Here is a 26,082-nt window from a genome sequence, read left to right on the forward strand (position 1 = left end):
AGCAGCTCCAAGACCTCAAGAGTCCCCCAGAGGTTACTAAGTGCAGCCCCTTCCCCTCCACAGGCCTGTGCCAACAGCCATTCCAGAACAATAGCATTTCATTTTAAATATTTGTCAGGAAGGATGTTTCATAAACTCTGTAATGCACTGGTACCAAAACAAAGCTGAGCAGGAAAAAAACCAGCTTTTCTCTGGACAATGGCCAAATGCCATCCAAGATGGATACAGATGTTGCAAAAGCAGGCAGTCCGTCAGCCAGTGTGCCAATATTCCTCCTCTCCGTGCCCTCTGGTGGCATGCTTTCCAAATTAAATTACCTTGATGTGGCTGCACGCTCCTATTGGATTCTGATTCATTCTGGTGGGAACAACATTTTCAGTTCAAAGAAGGGAGGCGGACAGGGGTCTTTGCTGAGAACATCAGAACATGGACCCCACTTTAGCCTCTTTGATGATCAGATGAGACAGAGAAACTGGAATTTAACTGTTAGTTGCTCACATCCCATAATCCACTGGCATTTTAGCTCAAAGTGAGTACCAAAAAACTAATATGTTCTAGAAACCGAAGGCCTAGGACATCTTCCACGGGTGGATACAAAAGAACTTGTTTTAATGAGCTGGGAGTTATGTGCTGTATAGGGTAACCCATTGGCATTGGTCACCAATTATTTGTGTTACCAATTCAAGATGGTATTCCTGGGAGGTGACAGTGAGGAAGCAGAAGGAATAATTATATGGAATGTTTTTAGAGTGTATAAAGAGTGATTAGATAAGATGAAAACCAATGAATAAAAATACACTAAGAACAAAAAAAAATCAATGCTAGGCTAAAGACATAGGCAACAAATTTTAAAACAGAAAAAGGAAGGAAAATGTTAGAGTCGTGCCCATGGAGGGAGGCGGAACTTCTGAGATGCAGCAGCTCCAGGTTAAATGAGCTTGAAGGAGCTCATGCATGGGTATTACCCCTCTAAGGGTGAGAAGAGACGTGTTTGCCGTGGCGTGTCACAGCCACGATAAAAAAAATGGTGGTGATGAGATGGAAACCTGACATAGTTATGGAAGAAGCTGCCTTTGCTCTTGGACCCTGCAGGGACACAGAGAGCCAGCCAAGATTCACCAGTCCCATGAAGGTTCCCACTCTGGTTTCATATTAAAACGCTTGACCCAGGCAGGAGACCATGCAAGAGTCATGTCTCTAGTGACAGCACAGGCTGGGACAAGACAGCACCGTGGGAGCACAAATGATGTTTTTATCCTTTCTAGCACTGATGGAATAACATGCAGAAAGGAGAAAATAAAAAGTAGTTGTGTACTTAGTAATTTAGTATTAGTATTAATTTAGTATTTAGTAATTTTGTCACAGCATTTTGTCTGCGAACCCATAGTTTATCAGACAAAAAGGGTGGGCATGAAACAGATGGAACCTACCCACGGGAAGGGGAGAAGGCACCCATGGGGACAGGCAGTCAAGGGGACCATCAAGCAAAACTTGTGGGAAAAGGAGAAAAATGCCCTATGACGCTATAACATCAGATCTTATGGAAAACAGCAGGTGTGATACAGAAAGAAATGTGGATGAGGTGTCCAGGAAAATAACAGGGATGGGTATACACCTAATATTTCTACCTTAAATACCTGTCTACTACATAGCACAGAATATAGGCTGTAAAGAAAGTTTACCCAAGGAAGTAAGTTTTGTGACTCTGAGTTTAGCCCTATCAGGACTAGTTGAAATTAAGTGTTTTTTAAATTCATTTTAAATATTTATTGACACAAACGAAAATGAAAGACATTTTTAAATGTCTTGAATTCAGTATCAAAATCTTGCATTTAGTCTTTTTTTTTTGGTCTTTTTACGACCACACCCACAGCATATGGAAGTTTCCAGGCTACGGGTCTAATTGGAGCTGCAGCTGCCGGCCTACACCACAGCCACAGCAACACGGGATCAGAGCTGTTTCTGCCACCTACTCCACAGCTCACGGCAACACCAGATCCTTAACCCACTGAGAGAGGCCAGGGATTGAACCTGCATCCCCAAGGATCCTAGTTGGGTTCGTTAACCGCTGAGCCATGAAGGGAACTCCTTGCCTTTAGTCTTTTTGGTTAAATTTAATTTTATTGGAGTATAGTTGACTTACCATGTTGTAATAGTTTCAGGTATACAGCAAAGTGAAGCTTATAAATAGATCCATATTTATTTTCATGCATAAAAATACATCCATTCTTTTTCCCATATAGGCCATTACAAACTATTGAGTAGATTTTCCCGTGCTCTACCGTAGGCTCTCATTGATCATCTATTTTATATAGTAGTGTGTATATGTTATTCTCATCTCCCAGAGATTATCATATGAAGTGAGGTAAGTCAGACAGAGAAGGACAAATATCATATGATACCCCTTACATCTGGAATCTAATAAAAAATGATACAAAAGAACTTATTTATAAAACAGAAACAAACTCAGATTTCAAAACCAATCTTATCATTACCATAGGTAAAATCATTGGGAGGAGGGAAGTTTTCTTTATATACATTTTCTCTGATTTCTTGGCCCCTTCCATCGCAACAAGGATCTCCTCAGGATGCTGCTCTGCTTAGACCCTTTCAAAATCCTCACTTTTTTTAAAACCCCCCATCTGGTCTTTCTGTTTCTACTCTATTGCCCACCTTCCCTCTTGTTCACTACTTGCAAGGCAGAGTTATCCTTTTATTTATTTATTTTTACTTTTATTTTTTTGCTTTTTAGGGCCACACTCATAGCATATGGAGGTTCCCAGGCTAGGGGTCTAATCAGAGCTACAGCTGCCGGCCTACACCAGAGCCACAGCAACACCAGATCCAAGCTGCATCTGCCACCTACACCACAGCTCATGGCAATGCCGGATCCTTAACCCACTGAGCCAAGCCAGGGATTGAACCTGCAACCTCATGGTTCCTAGTCAGATTCGTTTCCACTGAGCCACAATGGGAACTCCGGAATTATCCTTTTAAAATGAACTGCATCATGCCCCTCTCTGCTTCTAATCTCCTCGTCTTTTCCTCTCATGCAGAATACAATTCAGATGCCTCAGCCCAGCTCCCAAGACTTTCACAGCCCAGTCCCTGGCTGTCGGGAAGCCTCCTATGCTGTCCCTCATCCTTGCTCTCTCAGTCCCAGCTGCACAGGGCTTCCTGTGATTCCCCAGACCTATCAAGTATGCACCTGCCTCAGGACCTTAGCACCGGCTGCTCCCTCTGCCTGAAGTGCGCTGCTCCCACATAGTCAAAGGGTCACTCGATAACTCCATTCATGTTTGAGCTCATCTATGTCCCCCGATGTCATACATTATCACGTAGTCTCTCTCTCCTAGGCTATGACAATGTACCCAGGTTGTTGGTTCATAGTAGGCGTTCAGTAACTATTTGCGAAGTGGATAGACAAACAATGTATCAGAACGGGAAGCGATGCTAACCAGTAACTCCAGTCACTGAGAGTAACAGGATGCTGCTGGCACCCGGGGCTCTATAACACAGATGAAGCAAGAACTCAAGGCCCTATGCGATGGACCCGAAGGGAGTGTGGAGGGCATTCAGAGTGGCGGGAGCCCACTCCCTGTTACGACAATGACTGCAACAGTTCTTATTTATTTACTGTTGTTCCCTCAACAGTAAGTGGTACCTAGACAGTAGCTTAGGTCTCTGTGTTCATGGGCCAGAGTTTTGCTTGTTTAGCCTGGTCAGCAAGCTGTTTGTCTTCTTGAAAAATATGAATGCCATAAGGGAAGAGCACAAGTATGAGTTTGAAGGTAACTGCAAGGCACCAGTGAAGGACAAGCGGCAGATTGGTGAGCGACCAGGAGGTGAATTGGGAAGGGGCCAGGAGCTCTGTGGACACCCGAGGGAGCTCTGAGAGTGCACACCTGAGAGGCTGTGGGGGGCACACGCAAGGGAGAGTGAGTGTCTGTCCCCAAGCCAGACCACAGGAGTCACCCTGTGGGAGTTCCCACTGTGGCAGAGTGGGTTAACAATCTGTAGCAGCTCAGGTTGCTTCAAAGATGCGGGTTCAATCCTTAGCCTGACGCAGTGGGTTAAAAGTCCAGCATTGTAGTGTTGCAGCTATGGCTTGGGTTCAATCCCTGGTCCGGGAGTTTCCATATGCTGTGGGTGCAGCCATTAAAAATAAATAAATTGGGAGTTCCCGTCATGGTTCAGCAGTTAGCGAACTTGACTAGCATCCGTGAGGATACGGGTTCGATCCCTGGCCTCACTCAGTGGGTTAAGGATCCAGTGTTGCCATGAGCTGTGGTGTAGGTCACAGACATGGCTCGGATCCCGTGTTGCTGTAGCTCTGGTGTAGGCCAGCGACTATAGTTCCTATTGGCCCCCTAGCCTGGACAACTCCATGTGCCCCGGGTGCAGCCCTAAAAGACAAAAAGATAAAAAATTAATTAATTAATTAATTAAAGAGAAAGAGAGCGTGTGTGTGTCACCCTGTGGAAAAGGGAGCTGCAGGTAGCAACTGAAAGGCTGGTTTCCAGGGGGACTTTGTGAGACACGCAGCCTGTACTGCGGCCCTCAATGGCAAAGATTGATCCAAAGTCAGAGATGAAAGGTTGGTTCAGTCTCTTATGGAAAGCGTGGAAAACAGCATGCTGGCTGGGAAAGCAGAGTTTCTGAGCAGGGAGTCCATGGCTGTGAGTGTGGTAGGTGCCTCTAGCTATCTGTTTGCAGGCGTGGACACTAATGCAATGCCATGCGTGAGGACACGAGGGGGCGTGCTAGGGATCCAAGCCCATCAGTGTGGAAGATGTAGCTAGAGACGGTGTCCCTGTAGTCATGGAAGAGGGCGAAAAGCCAGCCCGTTTTATCTGTTAACGGTAATGGGACCTCATGGGTGCCTGCTCGCTGATGAGTACTTGGAAACAATGGATCGAAATAAAACAGGTGTTCTCCAAGAACAGACTTGTGGTTGCCAAGGGAGAGGGAGAGGGACGGGAGTCTGGGGTTAGTAGATGCAGACTATTGCATTTGGAGTGAATCAGCAATGAGATCCTGCTGTACAGCACAGGGAACTCTATCCAATCACTTGTGATGGAACATGATGGAGGATAATGTGAGAAAAAGAATGTATGTATATGTATGACTGGGTCACTGTGCTGTACAGAAGAAATTGACAGAACATCATAAATCAACTATAATTTAAAAAAAAAAACTAAAAAAAAAAAGAAAGAAAACAGGTGAATGTGACTTTTATTTAGCTCATCATATGCATAACCTCCCATAAACAAGCATGAGTGCCGAGGCTCGTATCCCAAGCATGTCCAGACCCATCGCTGGCCGCAGTGTGTGGGGATGGCCATTCATTTGTATGCTTCTTATAGCCCCATGTTCAAAAGCGGTTCTGGAAAGAGTGAACAAATAATTTGTTTCTTGCCTGAAAACTTAATTCATTTATATTTATATTTTGTTTATTATCTCTCAGTTGACCAGATTATTAAATTAACCATTCGTTGGTAGCCAAAATGTTGCTGCACAAACAGAATACAAATTGGTTATATCTTGTCTGTGACACTGCAGTTCAGAAAGCCCTGGAGATAAGAAGAAGTAAAACGGGGCACACGGCTTCAGCTCTGCTTTCGGGCCTCTGTTCCCTGGCAATTTCAGAAGCAGACGGGATAAGAATACAGGGAAGTACCCTATCTTTCCGCCAGGAAGTCCACATCCCAGTAACTCACCAGTGATCGTCTGTGTTGGCCCTTTAGTTAATAAGAGAAGAAATCAAACTGGGTCTTTCAGGACTGTCAGTCAGTTGGCATTTGTCTACTGAAATCATATTTTTGTGTTTGTCACTAAGACGTTGCATGCAGGTGTGCTGTGGGTACATTGGCTTTCAAGTGAGAGAGAGCCAAAAGGAAAAAAAAGTAAGTAGGAATTAGCTATCTCAGAGGATCTCAGAAAACTCACCCACTCAAATGCCGACAGCATGACAGAGATGAGCATCCGTGGGTACACAGGCAGGCCTCTAACTGGAATTTTACTGTGTAAGTTCCTTTAAGATGAGCCCGGTTAGGTGGGAATGTGGACACAGTGCAGAGTTATGAAGTTTGCCATCGGGAAGATGGAGGTTGAGGCCGGATTCTACCACGTGATGGCTGGGTGACCTTGAGGAGGTCACTTCACCTCTGTGAACCTCAGCCCCTTGGGCATCAGTGTAGAAGGCAGTGCTACTTCCCAGGGCTGTTATGAGACTCAAATGAAAATATGTGTGAGATGGTTCTGCACTTTCTCCCATCTAAAGCCATATACAGATACTGGTTCTCATGACAGTGAGATCCTCTTGGCTGTGTGATAGCTAGAAGCGCTTGACTAACATCTAAGACAGACCCCATGCTGGACACCAAGTTCCATTTCATGCCAAATCAGTTAGAGAATCCAAGTGCTTCCATTTTAAAATTCCATCTTCCACTGCTTGCATATTTAAATGGAAATGCATTTGGAGGGAGGCATGCTTGAAGCAAAACAGCGGTAACTAAATAAACAAATAATCAGCAGTGGATTAGGCCCCAATACGGATGCAGAGGGTGTGCAGTGACGCAGCCTGGGAGTGATCAGAGCCCACGGTTCTCATGCTTCAGCGTGTCACCCTCTGGGCCAGGACCAATCTCCCTCCCAGGGGACCCCTTGTGCTGCACAGTTAAGCATCTAAGGTGGGTAGAGGTAGTGGGGAGGGGCCCACAGTGTTTGTTTAACTCATCTTTTTTGGTGACGTGCTTTTCTTCAGCAAGGAAAAACGTCACGTTTGGATAGGGCAAAGTGGAGGACATATCCGTGCTAAAGACTCTTTTTTTTCTTTTTATTGAAGTATAGTTGATTTACAAATCGTGTTAGTTTCAAGCATGCAGAATGGCAATTATATCTATGTCAATATCTATATAGATATACAGTTATATCTATCTATCTCTATAGATATCTATATAGTTAATATCTGTCTATATCTATACATCTATATAGTTATATCTATCTGTATATATCTATATAGTTATATCTATCTATATATCTCTATGTGTCTATAGTTATAACTATCTATTATCTATATCTAAATATCTCAATTCTTTTTCAGAATGTTTTCTCTTATGGGTTATTACAACATATTGCATAGAGTTCCCTGTGCTGTACAGTAGGTCCTCATGGGTTACCTGTTTTGCATATGTAGTAGTATGTATATGTTAATCACGATGTCCTAATTTTCCCACCTTCCACCACCCTTTTCTTTTTGGTAACCGGAAGTTTTGTTTTTATATATAAGTTCCCACTTAGTAGGATAATCTCTCCATATTGCTACAAATGGCATCATTCTGTCCATTTTCTGACTGAGTAATATTCCACTGTGTATACGTACCACATTGTCTTTATCCATTCCTCTGTTGATGGACATTTAGATTGCTTCTGTGTCTCAGTTATTGTAAACAGTGCCACCGTGAACATTGGGGTGCATGCATCTTTTTGAATTATGCTTTTCTCCGGATAGTTGCCCAGGAGTGGAATTGCAGGATCACGTGGTAGTTTTCTTTTTAGTTTTTTAAGGAACCTCCAAACTGTTCTCCATAGTGGTTGCACCACTTTACATCCCCACCAACAGTGTAGGGAGTTCCCTTTTCTCCACACCCTCTCCATTATTTATATTTGTAGACTTGTTAATGTGGCCATTCTGACCAGTGTGAGATGATACCTCATTGTGTGAAAAGAGGTGATGTGGCCATGTTGGGATGCTTCTGTCCCAGTTTTTTTCTCTGAGCATCCAGTACTCTGCTCAGGAGCCCAGTCTTCCCATTTGTGCTGGAAGGGGAAGGTGGATGGAAGGACCCAGAGTCCATTTTCCCAGCATGGGGGCAATTCCCTGGTGAGGTCTGATCTGAGCCTCCCATCCCATCGGTGTCCTGCCCATTTTTCATGGGCCACCTCAGCCAGCATCTTTTCCTGTGGCAGCATGGATTGTGTCTCTGCAATTAAAATCCCCCTGAGGAGTTCCCGTTGTGGCGCAGTGGTTAACGAACCCGACTAGGAACCATGCGGTTGCGGGTTCAATCCCTGCCCTTGCTCAGTGGGTTAAGGATCCGGCGTTGCTGTGAGCTGTGGTGAAGGTTGCAGACGCAGCTTGGATCCTGCGTTGCTGTGGCTCTGGCATAGGCCGGTGGCTCCAGCTCCGATACAACCCCTAGCCTGGGAACTTCCATACGCCACTGGAGCGGCCCAAGAAATAGCAAAAAGACATAAATAAATAAATAAAATCCCCCTGAGCAGCTCTATGATCTAAAGCATGCTGCCTCAGTGTTCTCATCAATAAAATGGACCTAGTGCAATTCACCCCACAGAGTAGTTCCGATTATTAAATGCAGTCATCCAAATACGGAGCTAAGATGGTGTCTGCCACTCTGTAAGCCAGAGACACCACAGGAAGACTGCCCCGCTGCTCCACCACCCTTGGCAGCTAATCCCAAGTTGGCCCTGCTGCATATTTGCACCACTTGTGAGCTCTTTGTATTGTCGTCGTTTCATGAGTGCCTGCCTTGGCAGTAGCAATCTTATCACACACACTTTCCTAGCTCCTGGAGCACTTAGCACTTTGCTAAGTGCCTGCTCATTGTGAAGAACTCCAGGGCCTGAGCAGAGGGCAAGCTGCTCTCTCTTTGGCCTATGCTCAGTTTGCTGGGTACAGTCACTGGTTTTCTCACTAACCACACCCCACTTGCTTCCAGAGAGCCAGGACTCCGGGAGGCGGTGGCGAGGAGCAAGGTAGCTGGAGTCCCACCTCCATGAGCCAGCAGAGGAGCGGGCTTCAGTCATTGATTTGCTTTAAGTATATTTGCTCTTTAAAAAAAAAAAAAGAAATAGCAATGATTCGAAGTCCTTGGAGATCTCCATAACTGGATAAACTTGATGTTATGTAAATAATACCCTGCACTTTATTCTGTTTACCTGTCATTGAATAAGAAACAGAGTTACCAACTCAGTCCTTCTGCTCTACCTTTTGGGCTTGTCTCTTGTATGGAAGGCAACCAGGGGGAGAAACCACTTCATTAAAAAAAAAAAAAAAAAATTCAGGTTCTGGGAGTTCCCATTGTGGCTCAGCAGTAACGAACCTGACTAGCATCCATGAGCACTCCAGTTCGATTCCTGACCCCACTCAGTGGATTAAGGATCTGTCGTTGCCATGGTGAGCTGTGGTGTAGGTTGCAGATGTGGCTCGGATCCCGAGTTACTGTGGCTGTGATGTAGGCCGGCAGGTGCAGCTCCAATTCCACCCCTTGCCTGGGAGCTTCCATATACCATGGGTGTGGCCCTAAAAAAAAAAAAAAATACAGGTTCTTTTGTGTTTAATTACCACATTCTTTGGAGATGAGTATATTCAAAGGCATGTGGCCACATCAGAGGCCAGGACGAAGGTGTGGTTGGTTGGTCACCCTATTAGGGTCCTTCCCAGGTGGGTCACAGGGAGCCCCCTGCAGAGAGCATGACTTTCGGGTCCCATTCCTATAATCGCCAGAGAAAGGAACGGGAACCTTCCAGATTCACTTGACCAAGGCACGGAAGGCAGTGCATTTGCTTCTTGGGATTCATAGAAATTAGTTCCATGGAGACTTTTACTAGAGAGACGGGGGGACATAGGGGAGGGAAGGAAGGAAAGAAAAAGGCTTCATATACTTTCTTTTTCTAAACTGTCTTTGAATAGAACATGTGTACAGTCAGGTTCACACCACGCCAGCTCAATGAGGTATTACAAACTGAGCCCGTCCAAGTGGCCCGCACTCAGATGAAAGAAGACGCAGCACCCCAGAACTTCCATGCTGCTTACATCCCACCCCTCTCCACTGAGGGCTAATCCCCAGCTCTGGTTCCATGGGCCAGGCCCGTGTCTGCTCCCCAGTTCACACGAGTGGGGTCTTACAGAATGTCCTCCAAGGTGGCTGGTTTCTCCTGTCCAGTGTTTTGTCACAAGAGTCAATCCTGTTTCCACATCTTTGGTTGCTCTTCTCAATGCTGGGTAACATCCCTTTATGTGAGTATGCTACCCATTATGGGAATGAGTACATCCAAGACTCACAGAGGAGGACAAGTTTTTTAAAAGTTTGAACACATGTAGAGACTGATACCAGAAAGATGATACTGGAATCTGGGTTCTTGTTCACTGCAGTCAGAGAATGAACTCCATGAACACACAGGCAGCAAGCAAGCAGTCTTTATTAAAGGAAAGCAAATAGCTCCCAGGGTTGCTGGCAAGGGGGAGAAGATCCCCCTTTCTCTATTGTCCTATAGGGATTTTTATTCCTTAAAGATGGGGGAGTACCAACGTGGGGTCCAGAAAGATGTAGTTTTCTCCCATTGGCCTTGCTCAATTTCCTATATCAGTCCTGGTCCAATAGGGTCTTGGGGTGAAAAGGTCCCGTAAGTCTCATGGTTTCTTTGCCCTTCTCTTCCCATAGACTGAGTCACAGTGGGTTAGGGATTACTGTCCATCTGGGCATAGGCACACTCCCTATAGTAAACAAGGCCTGTGGGGATGTTACTCCCTGGAGCCCTTAAGCCACAAATGTTAATCAATGGCCATGTCAAAGAATGCATCGAAGCCCATGCGCCTACACTGACTGCCTGAGTTATTATTCTGCCTCAAGTCTATACCACATGTACTGAGGAAGCTATCTAATTGTACCGAGGCATTTAAACATCTTCCACTGTTTCTTCATTGTAATTAGTCATTATCTTGGTACTATTAGAGTACCACTGGAAAACAGATATGAGTTATTGTCATGATAAAGGCCAGTGTTTGCTTATTCTGATAAGGAGTTGGTATCTTATCACCAAAATGACTGGGAGGCGTGTGAAAAACAGTGGTGGAATCACAGCTGTGGGACACTTAGCCTTTCATCCCCATGGGGCCTTTCCCTTGGCTGCTGGCAGAGTATTCCTCAGAAAGAAATGACCAGTCTTCAAAACGCTAGACTTGAAACTTTCTTTCTCTCTTTTTGGTCTTTTGTCTTCTTAGGGCCGCATCTGTGGCATATGGAGGTTCCCAGGCCAGGGGTCGAATGGAAGCTGCAGCTGCTGGCCTAAACCACAGCCTCAGCAACACAGGGTCTGAGCTGCATCTGCGACCTACACCACAGCTCACAGCAACGCCGGATCCTTAACCCACTGAGCGAGGCCAGGGATTGAACCCGCGTCCTCATGGATGCTAGTGGGGTTTGTTAACCATTGAGCCATGACAGGAGCTCTGTGGACTTGAAACTTTCTGAATGCAGAACGACAGCAGACTTTGGAAACCATAAATGATGGGCAGAAGGGGACAAGCATGCCTTGGCCGACAACTTTTTATCTAAGTGATCTGGACAGAGTCAGGATTTGCCAAGGGGTGAGCTCTCCACCTGTGACCTACAAAACCTTCTTACTGGGTGCAGTTCTCCGAGGCAATTTTCACCCTCTGCTTCTGAGTTTGCTGAGAAAGCATTCGCAAGTAAATAAATAAGGAGCCCTGCTCTCCTTCTCAAGATTGCTTTCTCCACCTGCCTTTTACCAAAGAAACCACTTTGGGAATCACAGCTGCCTGAGCCAAAGCTCCCAGGAATCTCTCTGCTTATCTCCCTCCCCAGGCACCCAGTGATAAGATAATGAGATGCAAGGCTCTGGTGTTTTTGACAAGCTGGTCTCTACAGCAGAAGGGTTGAGAGACTCGGGGGCTGGGATTGGAGATTAATTAATGCTAAAAGACACAGTTTGATGTGGCAATGAAATTTCGATTATAATAATCTCTAATTATCTTGTACCTCGAATGCCCTGACTCTCCCAGGTGTTTCTTCTTGGTTGGAAATTGCTATTTGGGCATGAAGTAAAGCAGAGTGCATTGGGGGTGGAAAGGGTGGGGGGTGGGGGGATGGAGAGGGATGAGGGGTGGTGGGGGGTGGGGAGGGATGGGAGTGGGAGAGGCAGGAATTGAAAGAACAGATTCACTGCCCTGCCTGGAAGCCAGGGAGTATCCGGAATCCCTCTCTGAGGAAAGTGACCTTGGCATTGGAATGGTTTAAGAAGTGTGACTAAGGCAAGATGAAGGAAAAAGGGATGAGCTGAACTGAACCAGAATCTTCACGTCTTGGCCATCCGCTGCCAGGCAGAGACCCCCTTTATGGAGACTGTGTCACCGCTATGGCTGCTGGGAAAATGAACAACTAAGTCTCATTTCCCTGGTCCTATCAGAAGTCTTTTTCAGAATAAGGATTTCTCTGGGGAAGGATATGCAAGTCCTAATGACAAAGGAAATGGAACCTCCACAGGGGAGGTGGCGAACCCCTCTTCCCACTGCAGACAGCTCATGCCCTAAGTCCCCCAGGTGGACCCCTGGTGTCTGTGGCAGCAGCTGTGCCTGCAAAGGATGTATGGACTGGTTGAGGTGAGAAACTTCGGTTCTGCTTCAAGGTTACTTGGAAAGTTTGGAGGACTTGTCAAGCCAGGTGGGAAATGGACAAAACTCACCTTCTGGAGGATCATGGAGAGAGCAGCAGCCAAAATCCTCATGCTCTGCCCTCTGACCCCCTAACTGGTGCCTGATTCTCCTCACGTGACCCCTTTCTACACGCGGTGATGGATGGTTCAGGCCACGTGGAGTTCACAGCATGAGCTGCGTTCATATGGAAAAGTTCCTCAGCATCCTGACATTGGATTTTCCATCTGCAAAAAGTGGAGCATAATACTTAATACTGGAGTTCCCGTTGTGGCTCAGCAGGTTAAGAACCCAACATGGTGTCCCTGAGGTTGCTGCATTCAATCTCTAGCCTTGCTCGGTGGATTAAGGATCCCGTGTAGGTTGCAGATGCGGCTTGGATCCCACAATACTGTGGCTATGGCCTTGGCTGGCAGCTGCAGCTCTGATTCGACCCCTAGCCCGGGAACCTCCATATGTTTCAGGTAGGGCTGTGAAAAGAAAAAAAATAGTTATTAATACTTCACGAAGAGGAGTTCCCATTGTGGCTCAGTGGTTAATGAATCCCACTAGGAACCATGAGGTTGTGGGTTCTATCCCTGGCCTTGCTCTGTGGGTTAAGGATCCGGTGTTGCCATGAGCTGTGGTGAAGGTCACAGACATGGCTCGGATCCCGTGTTGCTATGGCTCTGGCGTAGGCTGGAGGCTACAGCTCCGATTGGACCCCTAGCCTGGGAATCTCCATATGCCATGGGTGCGGCCCTAAAAAGACATAAAGACAGAAAAAAAAAAAATACTTCACAAAGAGTATTTTCATGTGACAATGTGCTTGGCACAGCATTTGGTGAGTAGTAAGTACTGAATATAATGTCATTGTTACCAAGGATATTTTAAACATTCCCAGATCCTTTGCCCAAACACCTAGACATTTGTAAAGCTTTTAGGTAGGGTCATGAGTGTGTGTGTGTGTGTGTGTGTGTGTGTGTGTGTGTGTGTGTGTGTAAGCATGCATGCCTGTGGATTAAAATTAACTGCTCATCAGTTTTATTTTGGGCATGTCTCATAGGCAAGAGTCAGATACCCAAATGGTACTCATGACTTTCCTCCTCTTACCCGATACTAATTATCCTGCTCTCTGAGGAAATTACTGCCTCCATCTGAATCTCATTATGTGTCAGGAGAGTTGCTGGCCCATCCAGACCAAAGGCCATCTGAGTTGAAGTCCAGGAAAAGGCCTTTGTCACTGGAGACATACAATTAAAAGAGTAGGCTGATAAACTGTCAAAGTTTCTCACACCCACACACACCCACCCCCACACACACAATCCAAAGGGGGCCCTGGGGAAGTGCTGCACCCTTGAAGCAGAGGCCAGCGTCCAGCTGTGATGACAGCTGTGTGCCTAAGAGCCAGGGATGTGGAATAAAGGCAAACACAGTAAAAGGAGATGGACACAGGTCCTGCCAATGGGTGGATGGTGACTCATCTTGGGGGCATTTGGTATATGGTGTTGGGGGGGACTCGACCAAGTTCACGGGAGAGGCAATAGACAGAGCGCTTCTATTAGCTTAGCTGTCTGCTAGGCTTGTGAGTTGGGAGGAGAGAGATCCCAGGCCATGTCCTTGTGAAGCTTGTAACTGGAGGTTTGGGGAATTTTTCTCTCATTGCTTTAAATGAAGATGACAGAGGTCTTCCTTCCCAGGGACTTAATAATGGATTCAATGAAGAGTAAAGCCGTGTGGCTGCAAATACATTAAAGATTTTTTTTTTTTTTTTTTAATCTTTAGAACCAGGACAGAATGCCTGAGTCATTTCGTACAAGGTTCTTTGAGTCTGATCTTTGCTGGTTGTGCCTGAATGGAGCCCAGTTTCTACCTAAGCCCAGGGAGGCTCTGTCACTCCTTACCCTCCACCGTTCCAAGTCTACCTGGCTGACCAGCCTCCTAAATGCTCTCATGCTTGGAAAACCTTGGCATCCTTAGCCGAGGGACCCTGCTTTCTGTGCAGAGTTCTGAGAACAGGCATCTTTGTGCGAGGAAGTAACTGTACCTACATTATTACCCGTCACTGAATAACTGGCTGGCTGGGGGGTGGGGAACACCGCAGCCTCTCCATCACACTTATCTGTTTAAAATTGCTTCTACTGATGGAAGCCCCAGGAAGAAAGCGGCTCGCTTACAAGAAACACCCTGGAGGACACACGGATGCATGCACACAATTTCAAAATGGGAGTGTTCACATTTGGCTCCTTTGATTGAAGGACAAAGCCTTCTTGCTTTCTGTTAGACTCGCACCCTGTGTGCAAGAAGGGGACTTTTGCTATAGCGGGTGTGTCAGTTAGCCCTAGGTTTAGCTGTAAGTAGTAGAAACCTGAACAAGAATGATTTAAATAATAAGAATTCCATGTTTCATGTTTAAAATTCTAAAGATAGGCAGTATGGGGCTGGTTTGGGGGCTCTGTGGCCATCCAGGACCAGTGCCCTTCAGAACCCCCCAAGTGCGACTCCTGGCTGCATGGTCTCTGCTGGAGCTCCAGCCATCACAAAATTCACCTTCCCATCAGCACAGAGGAAAGAGGAAGAATCAAAGCGCACAACCAGCTGCATTTCAGGACTATGCTTGGAAGCTTCCACACAACTGCCTTGCTGGCTAGAATGTAATCACATCTAATTACAAAGGAGGTTGGGCCACAGGTTGCACTAAAAATGGATGATTCTATGAAGGTCAGAACGGATGTTGGGATAGAAGTCGGTAACATCCACTTTGGATCAGGAAATCTATCACATTTTATATCCAAAAATCTGATTCCCAGGAGGAGATGCTTCTCAAATATTTTTTTCTCTCTCTTCCAAGCCCTAGCTTAATCTCTTGTGATTAATCCTAGATTTAAAGTTTGGGGTAAGGCTCTTTAGATTGAATCTAAGGACCATCTTAGACCTCTTCACATCGGCATGACTCTTCCAAGTTCTCAGCCTTGCCCTTTCCCACAATTTACTTGAGTTTGAATAAAAATCTTTGTGTGGTAAGAGTTTTCCAAACTGAGGATTATTTCCTCAAATGATCCTCTTTGTCCTCAGCCTGCATCCTCCATGCATAGACCAGACAGCTCATGATCACAATGAGATCTGCAGTCAGAGCATAGACAAGAGTTGAGGACCCCTAATATATGATGCAAGAGGCTTCTTTGGAAACTTAGATTTTCTCTTTGTTATATCTCTCCGGGGTCCCATCATGATAACTGCCTTCTGCACTGGGATCTCTCAGAGGTTAATTAGTTATCTTCATTGCAGGTTGAGACTTTTATTGAATATTTTTCTCTCTTTATCTCTGGTGCATTATATGAAATTTTAACTAGGGATTGTTAAGGATTTAGTGTTCCTCCCTTCAAAAACCTAATGTTTAATGATCTCTTTGTGATATTACGCTTCAGAGCAAAGGAGCAAGTTTGGATGAAAAACACTCAGAGTAAAACCATGCTTTCAGAAACCAAAAGCCTCCCCTGATTTTTGTCTTATATGTTCCACCATGGCTAGCCTGCTTTTTTAATATCCTTAAGTAAACTCTCTTCTATTGGTCAGAGTGTAATAAAAAAACTGAGGAAGTACCCATCGTGGTTAGGAACTCAGGGGTGTTTCTGGAGATGCTGTGCAATTTTAGTAGGCCTTTGACCTCTGCTAACAATTTGTTTAACCTCTCTGATTTTTAGATTTTTCATCTGTTAACTCACAGTAATAATACCTAGTATGGGATATTGTGAAAAGTTTATAAGACAAAGCATGATGAGTATTCGGTTTAAGTGTTTACTAAATGAACTTACTACCTAAAGTACCTAGCAGAGGTCCATGTTGTTAGATCTTTTCAAAGCCAAATGGATTTTTATTATTTATTATTATTATTATTATTATTATTATTTTTGTTTTTTAGAGTCCGTGGCATATGGAAGTTCCCAGGCTAGGGGTCAAATTGGAGCTGCAGCTGCTAACCTACACCACAGCCATAGGACCAAAGGATCTGAACCACATCTGCAACCTATACCACAGCTCACACAGCAACGCCAGATCCCTGACCCCCTGAGCCAAGCCAGGGATTGAGCCTGCATCCTCAGGGATACTAGTCAGTTTCGTTTCCTCTGCACCACAGCAGGAACTCCTGCCATATGGATTTTTTTTTTTTTTTTTTTTTGTCTTTTTGTTGTTGTTGTTGTTGCTATTTCTTGGGCCGCTCCCGCGGCATAGGGAGGTTCCCAGGCTAGGGGTTGAATCGGAGCTGTAGCCACCAGCCTACGCCAGAGCCACAGCAACGCGGGATCCGAGCCGCGTCTGCAACCTACACCACAGCTCACGGCAACGCCGGATCGTTAACCCACTGAGCAAGGGCAGGGACCGAACCCGCAACCTCATGGTTCCTAGTCGGATTCGTTAACCACTGCGCCACGACGGGAACTCCCCCATATGGATTTTTAAATCACAGTGTGTATTTTTTTTTTTTGCAAGTTCCCTCAAATGTTAATAAAAGATTAAAATCATTAAAAAACTGGAATATATTTTTTAACTACTTGTTTTCTACAGATAGTGGCATTTGACTCACAACTGAGAAGGATGTGGGAAAAAGCACTGTAACACTTCCTCCCACATCCCATTAATTATGTCATTATTTTTCCATTGTCATTCACTCTTGTTATGACAATTTCCATAATTTCTTCATCCTAATTATAAATTTAAATGCACTGAAGTTTAACAAGCCAGGAGCCATTCACCTCCTTTGATTGGCCCATACATCATGCATGTTTGAGAAGTTCTGCTGGTGCCTTGAAGCCAACTTGGCCACATGATATTCTGGGGTCACATTTAATTTTCCTCAAATTTTGGTAAACACTGCTCTCGTATCATCTGGCATTGAATGTTATGTGGGAGAAGTCCAAGATTAGCTTGCGTTTTTTTTTTTTTTTTTTGTCTGTTTGTTTGTTTGTTTTGATGACTTCATTTTTCTTTCCCCGGATGCGAGATAATTCTTACCTTCTCTTCAGTGTTATGTTACGTGACCAGGATATGCTTCAGCGCCGATCATTCTGAAACAGTTGTTTAAGGAAGGTGGAGTTGGAACGTTGTTTCGAGCAATGGATTCAGTTATTCTTTTATTTCAGGGCTACTCTGTATTATATACTTGAATACTCTTTCAGGGCATTTATTAGGGTTTTTTGGTCCAGAGGAATCTTTTTTATATATTGGATTCCCTCTGATTTATTATCGTCTCCTTAATTTCTTTAATCACATTGTCTCTTAAGCTCCATCCTAAGATTATTCCACCTTTCCTCTGTGTTGATCACTGAAATGTCCATTGTGTCCTCACTTTAATTAATGGTCCCACCTGCTTAGACCTGAAATGATCCCTTGCTTGGGTCTTAGATCCATAGTCTTACTTTTTCATCTCAGTCTATTGTTTTCCCATTTTTCCTCAAATTCTTATTTTGCATTCATGTCCTTCTTGAGTCCTTGTACAACACAAAGCACTCATGTCGAATGCCCTCACGCATTTCCAATTAGATTTTCTTCCAAACAGGGTTCTTCATTTGACGTTTGCCAGCAAAATTCCTTTATCTCTAATTTGTCCTTTTCCCCCTTTTTTCCATAAGGTGTGTGCAGAACTGCCATAGCACATCCTTTCTTCTTGATTTTCTTTTTTCTTTTTTTTTCTTCTCGGTTATCTTTGGACAGCTTTGTGCAAACCCTATTTGCTCCAATGGGTTCTTCTCATTGCTCCCAAAACCTATTCAGAGAGGGATGTTTAGTGCTTCATCCCCTCATAGCCTGAGGGCTTGGCCTGGGGAGAGGCAAAGGAGTTTGTTTGAAGTATTTTTCAGTAATTGGGCTCCAGTTTATCCTCCCATATTTTGTAAGCGGTCGGTTCCCAAGGGGGCTCTCCTGAACTCAGGGGTACCTCATTTGAGAACATTGCTGACTTCACTTTAAGTCAGCAGGAAGCTACAACTCTTTGAGAGGCTGTTTCTTCCTCATCTATGCACCACCTGTGGAGGGAACCTCACATCCCAGGGAGGCGCTGTATTAAAATTGAGGCCCAGCAAAAGTGATTATCATGGCTGGATTCAATCTCTGAAATGCAGAATTTTCTTTACATTTATTAAGATTGCCCTCTCCTTGGTGTTTCAACTAAAGTTTCCTCTCTCGCTCGTTCCCTCTCTCTCCAAGACACACACGCACACACGCGCACATGCGCGCACACACACACACACACACACGCAATGACAACCATGCAATTTAGAAGAGCAAACAGCTGGACATAAGCCTGTTTGGGTCTCCCTAATGAATCAGAACCCCTCCCAGGGAGAGCGTGTTCAGAATTGCATGGCAAGGAGTTCTGTTCCTCGTGGCATGTGATATTCAGCCCATGCACATTAGGACTAGAGGGAAAAAAGCAGCCGGCCTAAGTCGGCAGGAGTATCCAAAGCAGCCAACATCTCTTCAGGCTGTGTTGAATCAACCCCCCCAACCCCACGGGGGTGAGCTGTTTTGAGTTGCAGATCTGTTTGCAAATGAGCTTGGAGCATACTGAGTGAACGGGGATGGTTGGTAAATTCTATTTCACTTCACCAGTGAGCTGAAAAAGCATTGGGTAATATGCTATGAGTTGTAGATCTGTTTGATTGCATTGTTGCAAAGTGGGAATTGTTTTGCAACATAGATTCTTAATCACTGAGGCATCTATGATTGAATGCGACGAAAATTGGCTGAAATTGAAAGTTAACTATACTGCAGACGGCTTATTCTGGTGTATAATTGAAAATAAATTCTAATAACTCTTCATGAAAGAGCTGCTCAGAGGAAATTTCAACTGCCCCCCCCCCAAAATGCTTTCTCAAAGACTCTTCCTCTGCATAATGTAGTCATGAAAACAAAGCTCTCTCTAAGTCTAAAGGAGGTTTGCTGTGATTCCAATGCTCCGATCAAAAACATCCTGATATTGAACGTTTATAAACCTATTTTGTAAGGTTTTATGCTGGAAAGGGCTTATCATTGCTATCTGATGTTATTGTAGGATCATTTTACACAAGGACCACCCACATATAAAACGGGGATGAGTGTGAGATGTTTTTTCATCAAACAGTGAAGTTTGAATCCACACATCTATCTTTACTGTGTGCCACTGACAATTCTTTTCTTTTTTGAGCTCTTGTTTTTATCTCTGTCCAATGAATTTGATAATATAATCTCATGTTCTCTGCTTTGTGTAGTTACTGTAAATATGAGAAATAATACGTTTACATGAAGAGTATCATGTACGTAGTTGGCACTCCACACACTGTAGAAATTACAAATATACATGTGTATACACGTAAAGTCTATATACTCATCCTGCCATCATTCATAAAGTCATATCTTGCTTAAATATTTACCCAGTTCTGCACAACCACAGGCAGCAATCCAGCAGGAGACTCGGGGGGCGATACCTAGTCCCACCTGGAAGAGATGGTTAACACTCCAAACCTGGATTCGGAAAGATCAGAGTTCTAGTTCTGCCCTGGATAGGAATCTCCCTAAGCCTCGATGATTCCATCTGTAAAACTGAAATAATAATTTCATACGTTTCATTAGATTGTACTAAGTGTTAAATAAAATAAGGCAGAGCACCTGCCATAAATTAAGTTCTTTTTAAACATGCTCCTGCCTATAACAGTGGCTGTTATAACCACGGGGGCACTAACTCTGTGCTGCTGCTGAGCCCAGTGGACAAAGATGAGCTTCAGTATCAGGCTGATCTAGGTGCTCCCTATTTCTCCCCTAATTGTGGCGTAACCTTGAGCAAGGCCTTGTGTGTCTTCTATGAGGCCACGTTGCAGACGTGGCAAGAAATTCTAACCTTCCTGGGGGCTTCACTGAGGTGACACACATGCTGGACACTAAGCCATGTCAGTTGTCTCCTGAATTCCTCCTCAGTTGGTGTTGGCCAGACTTGGGGCAGAGTTGGGTTTTGGCATTGCTTTTTTTCATAGTGACTTCTGTTGGCTCTGATTGGACCTCTAGCCTTGTAACCTCCATATGCCGTGGGTATGTCCCTAAAAAGACAAAAATACAAAAAACAAATTTTTTTAATATTACTCAATGAATATATTACATTTATAGTTGTACAATGATTATCACAACCCAATTTTATAGCATTTCCATCCCAAACCCCCAGCGCATCCCCCCACCCCCCAACCTGTCTCATTTGGAAACCATACGTTTTTCAAAGTCTGTGAGTCAGTTTCTGTTCTCCAAAGAAGTTCATTGTGTCCTTTTTTCAGATTCCACATGTAAGTGATAGCATTTGATGTTGGTGTGTCATTGTATGGCTGACTTCACTTAGCATGATAATTTCTAGGTCCATCCATGTTGCTAAGAATGCCGTTATTTCGTTCCTTTTAATGGCTGAGTAATATTCCATTGTGTATACGTACCACATCTTCTTGATCCACTCCTCAGTCGATGGACATTTAGGTTGTTTCCATGTCTTGGCTATTGCAAATAGTGCTGCAATGAACATCGGGGTACACGTGTCTTTGCAAGTCATGGTTTTTTTCTGGATAGATGCCCAGGAGTGGGATTGCTGGATCAAATGGTAGTTCTATTTTTAGTTTTCTGAGGAATCTCCATACTGTTTTCTACACCAATTTCCCTAGTCTGGGAACCTCCTTGTGCTGTGGGTATGGCCCTAAAAAGACAAAAAACAATTTTTTTTTTAATTTAAAAAATTAAAAAGAAACAAGACATCCTACCTGCTAGGAAAGTCATCTTGAAGGTCTCAAAGGAATGTGTGTGCCTGGTCTGTATGGGTTCACACCCTCCCTCTGCACACACTTATACTTATAATGTGTCTTTTCCCCTGGTTCCCAAATGGGGTTCATCTGACTCATCTATATTCTTAGGACCCTTTCAGCTGGTTCACTGTCCAGGTCAGGCTTTCCAGGTCACCCCTGCTCTTGCCAGGCCCCAATTTTCCCTACTCAATCCTGGCCCTTCTGTTGGATAAGGATACCTGGCCCGAAATCAAGGCTTTTGACCTGCAAGCCAATAACTGGTCCCGCAGACCATCCTAGATGGTGGGTCTTACCTGTCCCAATTCTGTCCTCTGCCCACCTCCTCCACTCCCTACCTTCTTTCCAGTTCTTAGGCCTAAGCCACAAGAATCAAAACAAAAATTTAGGAGTTCCCATTGTGGCTTAGTGGTAATGAACCTGACTAGAATCCATGAGGACACGTTTCAACACCTGGCTCCACTCAGTGGGTTAAGGATCCGGTGTTGCCATGAACTGCAGTGTAGGTCACAGATACGGCTTGGGTCTGGAGTTGCTGTGGCTGTAGTGTAGGCTGGCAGCTGTAGCTCCAATTCGACCCCTAGCCTGGGAACGTCCATATGCTGTGGGTGCAGCCCTAAATAAATAAATAAATAAATATTGAAAGCACTGACCTTAAAGAGGTATTTTGCAGGAAATTTTACTTCCTGGAAGCCAAGCTAGCCCTGGTGTTGCACAAGAGAACATATCTTGCAGAGAGGTTGCAAAGATGAGACAAAAATCGAAGTAATCTTGGAAGAGAGAGGCTCTCAGAAATGGAATGGATGGGGAGTTTGGGGTCAGTAGATGTAAGCTATAACAGTTAGAATGGATAAAGAACCATGAGGTTGCCAGTTCGATCCCTGGCCTCGCTCAGTGGGTTAAGGATCCAGCATTGCCGTGAGCTGTGGTGTAGGTCGAAGATGCTGCTTGGATCCGGCATTGCTGTGGCTCTGGCGTAGACCGGCGGCTACAGCTCTGATTAGACCCCTAGCCTGGGACCCTCCAAATGCCACAGGTGCGGCCCTAAAAAGACAAAAAGACAACAATAATAATAATAATAAGCAATGAGGTCCTATTGTCTAGCACAGGGAACTCTATCCAGTCTCTTGGGACAGACCATGATGGAAGATAGTATGAGAAAAAGAAGGTAACATAAATGTATGTTATGTTCTACAGCAGACTGGTCACTATGTTCTATAGCAGAAATTAACTCAACACTGTAAATCAATTATACCCTAATAAAAAAATAATTTTAATTAATAAAAAAGGTAGGCTTTTTTACTTGCTTCCTGGGCTCTGATCCTAGCCTCTTCCTGTAGCTCTAATTCTCTGTGGGCTGATAAGCAACAAGTATCAGTTCCCCTCACTGGCCCCTTGTCCTCAATTGCTGGACACACACACACCCACCCTCCAGGTCACACTGCTGCCCTGGGCACAGCACGGCCTCAGTGGAGTTATCTGAACCGCTCCTTATGGTTTGAAAAATTCCTGCTCTCATGCACTGTAACTGTTTCTGGGAGGAAGAGTGTGGATGTATCGGTTCATCACATTTACCAATTATAGGAAAATCGTGCCCTTACTGATAACGTTGGAAGCACTATTGTCATAGCAAAGAGTCAGATGGGACAGTCTAATGAGTTTTTAAAATGTCGGGAAACTTTAGTCCAAAGCCAGCATAGAAGGACGCCTCACACATAAATCAGATAAAGAAGATTTGCTCTTTGAGGGCCAGTCTCAAGGGGCACCTGTTAGGTCACCCAAGCTGCAGGCCCTTTTATATGGTTTGAGGGCCACCCTGTGTGCAAGGTTTGCATTCTGGGAAAACTAGATCTTAGCTCCAGATTTTGTTACCAAATAGCTGGAGAGTCTTGTACAATCCCTTCGGTCATAGTTCTATCAGCTCTAGAACGAAAACGGTAATTATCCCTGTTTATGCCATATGAAAACATTTTCAAAAGTTAGAATTTCAAATAATGGTAGTACTAACAACAGCAACAACAGTTTAGACTCATAGAGTTCTTATAGGATGTTTTCTAGGAACCTTTGCAAGAATGAAGTCATTCAGGCTTCACAACAACCTTAAAAGCCTGGTCACTGTTAGTATGCTCATTGGACAGAGAAGAATAGAGGCACAGAGAGGTTGAGCAGTTGCCTGAGGTCACACAGCTGGCAAGTGGTGAGGCTGGGATTTCATACCAGACCCTCTGAGCCCACACTGGAGCTGCTGTCTTACACTGCATCTCTAACGAAGAGGGTGGTGGTCACAGCAGTACATGCAGAGGTATCTTAAAATGTTAACATGTTTGTCAGCATAGAGATAACTGCAGTCATACCATTTGGAATGTAAAGTGACACTGCTACTATTTATTTTCCCCTGGAGCAGGGGTTTCCTGAGAAATTGCTGAGTGATATTTTTCCCTTTGCTGATAACATTTATTTTACAAACAAAATGGCTAATTATCAGATTGGATTTGAGAGTTGGGGTTGGAATGCTGCTTTCCATAAGGAAGTGTAGGAAATCTTTTTTAAAAATGTCCTGTGCTGGAGTTCGCGTCGTGGCGCAGCGGAAACAAATCTGACTAGGAACTGTGAGGTTGCGGGTTCGATCCCTGGCCTCACTCAGTGGCTTAAGGATCCAGCGTTGTCATGTGCTGCCTCTCACCTCATGCTACAGACTCCTTCGCGGTGGGTCAGATCTGTAGTCCTCACACGGCAGGGAATGGCAAGACCTAAATGTTTTACCATGAAGCCAAGAGGAGGAAGAGCCGCTCTCTGAAGCACAAGCTTTGCTCTGCCCCATGGGGCAAAAGCCCCTCCTAACACTTTCTCGGGAGGGGTTGGCAGCCTTTCAAAGGAGTGGGAGCAAATCCCCCTCCCAATCCTGTTGTGCCAGCGAAGGCAGAGGGTCCACCTGGGAGAAGACGGCAGCAGGGCAGCTCCAGTTCCGAGGATGTCTTTGTGTTTTCTTTCGTCTGTGATTCCGTGCTGGTTCCATAACCTCTTTGCAGTTGGGAAGAATATAGTCTTCAAAGGGCTTCCTTAGGCCAGAAAAAAGTATGAGGCCAAATAGAAAGAAACAGTACTCCTTCATGCTGGAGGGATAAACATATGCAACTTATTAATGTGGTAAGACAAAGACTAAAAAGAAGAACAGGTTCAAGAAGGGCTCAGATCCATGTATCTTAGCATAGATTATTAGCAGGCTGTGCAGCTTTTTCTCATCCTTTCAAGGTAACACTTGGAGAGGCTCCCCTGCAGGGGCTCATAAGCCATACTTTGGCATTGCCTGAACCCTAGGATTGACCTAATTTGCCATTTATTGTCTGGCTAGTGAGGATAACTACCCCACAGCTTTGGAAAAGGCCTTGAAATGCGAGTCCAGGGGCCAGACTGCAGGATGTCACCCTGCACAGGTGACTTCAGTTAAGTCACAACCCTGTGGCCTCACCTTAACTCAGTATGGAAATTACCTGCAAAGTTTTCTAAAACTGGTAGGTACCCTGGTCCCACCACTCCAGAACTACTAAATCAGAATCTCTGGGGGGACCAAATCATCAGTGTTGTTTAAAATCTTGTTGTTGTTAAAAGTGATTCTAAGGCACAGTTGAGGTTGAGAATGACAGGAACGCTTGGCTTCTCCTTTTCACTGACCAGAGGCTGCTAGTGTCTACCTTCCACTCACCTGCAGATTGTGGAATTATACAAGTCGTCTGATTTTTTCAGACACTTAAATCAGTATGAATATAAAGAGAATCATGGAAATGACATTTCTCAGAGGACGGGGGTTCATGTGCACAAGAAAACACATATTCTTAGGAGCTATCCCTCTGTGCTCATTTGCCACCTTAGGACAATTAATGTGTGTCCGCATTGTCATTACCTGCTAACTTCTCTGGTCAGGCTCATGTTCTGTACCCAGATGGACATGAGTGATTGACACGAGTGATTGACATTGATGATGGTGATAGTGGTGATGATGGTGATGGTGATTATGATGATGGTAACGATGGTGATAGTGGTGATACTGTGGTGGTAATGATGGTGACGGTGATGATGACGATGTGATGGTGGTGATACTGGTGGTGGTAATGATGGTGACAGTGATGATGGTGGTGATAGTGATGATGATGGTAACGATGGTGATGGTGGTGATACTGGTGGTGGTAATGATGGTGGTGATGGTGATGATGGTGGTAACGATGGTGATGGTGGTGATACTGGTGGTGGTAATGATGGTGACAGTGATGATGGTGGTGATAGGATAATGACGATGGTAATGATGGCGATGGTGATGATGATGTTTCCCCAGTTCACCAGACTGAGGAGTTCTACAAAATGACGGACATGACTCTGTTTAAAGAGTCAGGAGCCGACCACCACCATGGCCTTGGACAAGCCACTCTCGTTATCAGGCCTTAAGTTTCTTCATTTATAGAAAGAGGAGTGATAGACTAGTGCCTGGTTTTACACATCTATTTCACAGTGGAACCCTACCAAAATAAAGCTGATTAGAGGCAATTTCCTCTGGCTACAGCCCAGGGTTAGGAGGTGGGAGCAGAACTCTGCTTCTGTGACGTCTCCCTGAGACCACTTTGAACACTTGTGAGCTCAGAGGAAGAGGAAGAACTGCGCTTTATTATTGATCAAGGCTGTTGTGCTTGTGTGAGCTTCCCACCTGCTTGTCTTCTCCCCTGGGGGGCTCTGGGTTACCAGCGCCTCCTTTTTGGGAAGAAGCAGCAGGGAGGGGAGTCTTAGTGGCCATGAGTAGGACCCCAGCTTATAATGACAGCAGTAGATAAT

At 44.8% G+C, this 26,082-nt stretch overlaps 1 protein-coding gene across 3 annotated transcripts in view; it reads left to right on the top strand.

Annotated features, from left to right (window-relative positions):
• Positions 1-26,082, top strand: part of NTM (neurotrimin) — a 1,001,784-nt gene that overhangs the window by 261,000 nt on the left and 714,702 nt on the right. The window lies entirely within an intron of this gene.

Source organism: Sus scrofa, chromosome 9, assembly GCF_000003025.6.
Source record: "Sus scrofa isolate TJ Tabasco breed Duroc chromosome 9, Sscrofa11.1, whole genome shotgun sequence".
Lineage (NCBI taxonomy): Eukaryota > Metazoa > Chordata > Mammalia > Artiodactyla > Suidae > Sus > Sus scrofa.